This window comes from Oncorhynchus nerka, linkage group LG11 (genome assembly GCF_034236695.1).
Source record: "Oncorhynchus nerka isolate Pitt River linkage group LG11, Oner_Uvic_2.0, whole genome shotgun sequence".
NCBI lineage: Eukaryota > Metazoa > Chordata > Actinopteri > Salmoniformes > Salmonidae > Oncorhynchus > Oncorhynchus nerka.
This window is the reverse complement of record NC_088406.1, coordinates 23,023,735-23,029,414: the sequence shown is the minus strand read 5'-3', so window position 1 is coordinate 23,029,414 and position 5,680 is coordinate 23,023,735.

The following is a 5,680-nucleotide window of genomic DNA, read 5'->3' as shown; positions in this document are numbered from 1 at the left end:
CAATTTTCTATCATCCACTCAACTGAAATATTTTTAAAATATAATTGGATTGAAATACAAAAAAATAAAGTGCAAAAATCTATTAATCAAAAACAACACTTTGTTTAAGGAGAAGTAACATGCAGTGAAAACAAATATTAAATTTTAACTTTTAAACTTGAACTGAGTAAAAACTCTAAATATGTGATTGCACAGTAATGTTCACTTGTTTGAGGTTGAGGGTGATACTTGGTGGTGTCCCATCTTTTCCACAAGTTCATCAATGTTCGGGGTAAGGCTCTGAGCTGAAGAAATCCTCAGAATTGAGTGGAGGTGTTCAGCAGTAAGTCGACTTCTGTGTGATGTTTTGTTCAGGTTCATCAAAGAAAACAGTTGTTCACACAGGTATGTGCTGCCAAACATAGACAACGTTTGAGCAGCCTGGATGCGCAGCTGGGGCATTGTGCCGGGGAGGAAACGGGCGAACTCCGCAGCACCCACTGCCGCATATTTTGCCCTCAGTGCATCATTGCATTGGAGGTCAATCAACTCCATTTGGAGGTTTGGTGGTGAGCTTTCCACGTCAACAGCAAATGGGTTACCGAGCAGTTCCAACCTGCTTTTTGTGCTTCAAAGTCAGCAAATCGGCGTCGAAAGTCAGCGGCAAGCATACCTATTTTATCAGCCAACTGTGTGCTCGGGAACGCACTGGTAGAGAGCTTCTCTTTCATGGTCTGGCAGCTGGGAAAGTGGCTCAAATTTTCTTTCCGCATCTGCGTCTCCCACAGAGTCAGTTTGGTTTTAAATGCCTTCACTGTACTGTACATATCAGAGATGACACGATCCCGACCCTGCAGCTGCAAGTTTATTGCATTCAGATGACTCGTAATGTCACACAGAAAAGCCATTTCACACAGAAACATTTCGTCTCGGAGTTGTGTTGTGTCTTTCCCTTTGCTGTCCAAGAACAGACAAATCTCCTCACGAAGCTCGAAACATCTTTGAAGCACCTTTCCCTGGCTTAGCCATCGCACCTCTGTGTGATAAGGCAAATCACCATGCTCCGTTTCTAACTCCGTCAGAAATGCCTTGAACTGGCGGTGATTCAAACCTTTGGCTCTGATAAAGTTAACTGTGCGCGTGATGATGCTCATTACATGCTCCATTTTCAAGGCTTTACCGCACAACGCTTCCTGGTGTATGATACAATGATAAGCTGTCAGCTCACCTGTCGCGTTTTCCTCTTGCATCTTTTCCCGTATCTTCGCCACCAGTCCGCTCCTGTGTCCACACATCGCAGGTGCTCCGTCGGTTGTCAAACCCACGAGTTTTTCCCAAGGCAGCTCCATCTCATTTACACATCTTGACACCTCTTCATACAAATCATGCCCCGTAGTTGTGCCATGCATAGGACATGACAGCAGCCTGGCCTTGTGATTTGGCTTTTTGAACAGAGCCTGTCGAGATTTGAGGCCTCGTTTTAATTCCTCTGCCTTTTGTAGCCTTTGTTCCATGTCCATATTCTTGTTTTTGTCCGCGTGTTTCGTTTCATAATGTCGTCTCAGATTATACTCTTTCAGTACCGCCACACTTTCTCCACACAGAAGACACACAGGTTTTCCAGCTACCTTCGTGAACATATACTCCGACTCCCACCTTGTTTGAAACCCCCGGTTCTCAGTATCCACCTTCCGTTTTGCCATTTTTGATGGGTATCTGAAAGTTAATTTTACTGTGATGCTGACGACTGCTGTGCCAATAAATATTGAAATGAAGCAGCCTACTGCTCGGTGCGTCACCTTTGCATTGTGGGAAATGTAGTATTGGTGCGTGTAAAAGATCTGCGGGCTGCCGGCTTGCTGCGGGCCGGTTCTAATAATAAATCAAGATCATCCCAGGGGCCGTAAAAACCTTCTTGCGGGCCGGATGTGGCCCGCGGGCCTTGACTCTGACATATGTGATCTAGGGTATTGCGCAAGGTTAAATTGAGTTCCTCAGTTAGGTGGTTAACTGATTTTTGTCCTCTGACGTCCTTGGGTAAACAGAGGGAGTCTGGAAGGGCATCAAGGAATCTTTGTGTTGTCTGAATTTATAGCACGACTTTTGATGCTCCTTGGTTGGGGTCTGAGCAGATTATTTGTTGCAATTGCAAACGTAATAAAATGGTGGTCCGATAGTCCAGGATTATGAGGAAAAACATTAAGATCCACAACATTTATTCCATGGGACACAACTAGGTCCAGAGTATGACTGTGACAGTGAGTAGGTCCAGAGACATGTTGGACAAAACCCACTGAGTCGAGGATGGCTCCGAAAGCCTTTTGGAGTGGGTCAGTGGACTTTTCCATGTGAATACTAAAGTCACCACAAATTAGAATATTATCTGCTATGACTACAAGGTCCAATAGGAATTCAGGGAACTCAATGAGGAACGCTGTATATGGCCCAGGAGGCCTGTAAACAGTAGCTATAAAAAGTGATTGAGTAGGCTACATAGATTTCATGACTAGAAGCTCAAAAGACGAAAACGTCATTTTTCTTTGTAAATTGAAATTTGCTATTGTAAATGTTAGCAACACCTCCGCCTTTGCGGGATGCACGGGGGATATGGTCACTAGTGTAACCAGGAGGTGAGGCCTCATTTAACACAGTAAATTCATCAGGCTTAAGCGATGTTTCAGTCAGGCCAATCACATCAAGATTATGATCAGTGATTAGTTCATTGACTATAATTGACTTTGAAGTAAGGGATCTAACATTAAGTAGCCCTATTTTGAGACGTGAGGTATCACGATCTCTTTCAATAATGACAGGAATGGAGGAGGTCTTTATCCTAGTGAGATTGCTAAGGCGAACACCGCCATGTTTAGTTTTGCCCAACCCAGGTCGAGGCACAAACACGGTCTCAATGGTGATAGCTGAGCTGACTACACTGACTTTGCTAGTGGCAGACTCCACTAAGCTGGCAGGCTGGCTAACAGCCTGCTGCCTGGCCTGCACCCTAATTTCATTGTGGAGCTAGAGGAGTTAGAGCCCTGTCTATGTTGGTAGATAAGATGAGAGCACCCCTCCAGCTAGGATGGAGTCCGTCACTCCTCAGCAGGCCAGGCTTGGTCCTGTTTACATTTACATTACATTTAAGTCATTTAGCAGACACTCTTATCCAGAGCGACTTACAAATTGGTGCATTCACCTTATGACATCCAGTGGAACAGTAGTGCATCTAAATCTTTTAAGGGGGGGGGTGGGGTGAGAGGGATTACTTTATCCTATCCTAGGTATTCCTGTTTGTGGGTGAGTCCCAGAAAGAGGGCCAATTATCTACAAATTCTATCTTTTGGGAGGAGCAGAAAACAGTTTTCAACCAGCGATTGAGTTGTGAGACTCTGCTGTAGAGCTCATCACTCACTGGGAGTTGGCCAGAGACAATTACTCGATGCCGACACATCTTTCTTGCTGATTTACACGCTGAAGCTATGTTGCACTTGGTGATCTCTGACTGTTTCATCCTAATATCGTTGGTGCCGACGTGGATAACAATATCTCTATACTCTCTACACTCGCCAGTTTTATCTTTAGCCAGCACCATCTTCAGATTAGCCTTAACGTCGGTAGCCCTGCCCCCTGGTAAACAGTGTATGATCGCTGGATGATTCGTTTTAAGTCTAACACTGCGGGTAATGGAGACGCCAATGACTAGGGTTTTCAATTTGTCAGAGCTAATGGTGGGAGGCTTCGGTGTCTCAGACCCCGTAACGGGAGGAGTAGAGACCAGAGAAGGCTCGGCCTCAGACTCCGACTCGCTGCTTAGTGGGGAGAACCGGTTGAAAGTTTCTGTGGGCGACACCGACTGGGCATTCCTACAGCATTTCCCTCCAGAAACCATGAGAAAATTGTCCTCCTTTCCTACACTGAAATGACCCTTACCTAACGATTGCGTCTGAAGCTGGGCTTGCAGCACAGCTATCCTCGCCGTAAGGCGATCGTTCTCCTGTATATTATGAGTACAGCGACTGCAATTAGAAGGCATCATGTTAATGTTACTACTTAGCTTCGGCTGTTGGAGGTCCTGACGAACCACGTCCAGATAAAGCGTCCGGAGTGAAAAAGTTGAATGAAAAAAAGTTGAGTGAGGGAAAAAACAAAAAAAATTAACTGTAATTAAAAAGTAAAATCTGTAAAGTTGTCAGGTAGCAATGTAAGGTTGACAACAAAACGCACAGCAACACGTAAACAAGTCTGCAAGTTGTGACATAAAGTTGTGACATAAACATCAATGTGTTTATGTTAATTATTGGTCAAGTACTGACCCAAACAACATGCCTACCTAATTTACAAATCCATATTAGTTTTCATTGTCTTTGTCCGAGTTGAAACGGGAGGGGCGGGGGGGGGGGGGGGGGGGTACCTATCAGCATTTTGTCTGTTGGTACATGTTAGTTAGTTAATTTCATTTATTTTTTAAACCTTTATTTAACTAGGCAAGTCAATTAAACAGCTCCCTAACATGTTTGAAGAATACACAGCCACCACCATTCAATTAAATAATAACAAAAGATTATGAAAAGTAATATATGTGTCTTGTGTCTCTTCCAGTACAGAAAATCTGTATCAACTTGTCTTTTAGTCAGGGCACTCCATGACAAACCATCCCTCCTGTCCTCTATCTGTAGAAAAGCAAGATAGAATTTATGCACACAGTACTGATTAAATTATCAATAGTTGTTGAGTGAATTCCAGGACAGACAAGAAGTGATAGTATTTTGACCTATGACCAGATGAAATGTGAGCAACCTGAAGTGGGACTGGTGCCTGGCCACATACTGCCTCAGCGTTCTTCTCCTGCTATGCTGGGGGGTTCCCACGACACTGCTGAACAACAAATACACCAGGTTTTCTAAGAAGCCTGTGAAATAAATCAAATATCATCACTCAGTAAACATATTGTGAGAAAAAGACATGCTCTGTAGTTTGCAGTGCACACAGGAGTGTGTGCTGGTGTGGCTAAAATGCCAGGGCTGAATTTTGTCCCAGTACGCCCCTGCCTGTCACTGCTGCAAAATTCTCACACTCTTATTTTTGTCACAACCTGTGAAAATAGCTATTCTTGAAGATTTTCCCTGCAGGTGTAGATAGCATTTTGGGACAATGGAGCACATTTCTGGACCTTTTGGTATTTGGTGCCACTTTAAATGCAGACTCTCAGCTGGAAAACTCATTATGGACGTTGCAGTTATTATATTACCGGATTTATTCCAAAAAGGACCTAAACAGCCAGGCGGTTTTATGGTTATAAGCCTGTTACAGTAAAGTGTTATTGGGCTATAATATTAACAACCATCACCTCATAAATGTAATATGCTCCTAGATATTTCACACAAAAGACAAACCTACTCACACTTCCAGTAAATTCGACATGAATGTGATTTTACCCAAACTGTTGATGCTACAAATCCCATTTGACGCTGAACAAGGTTGCATGTAACTGCTTTATCCTTGTGAAGAACGGTGTGACAACTACCTAGCTGGTGACAAAGAATCCCTGCCTTTGTTCTCGATTTCATCCGCTGTAACCTCCTGCCTCCTCCCCTCTCTCTCTTCTTTCTCCATCCCTTTCTGACTCCCTCTATTTGTTTTGTCTGCGCATCGAGCCAATGAGTCGACAGCGGGAGGAGTTATAAACTGAGAGCGGGGGGAACCC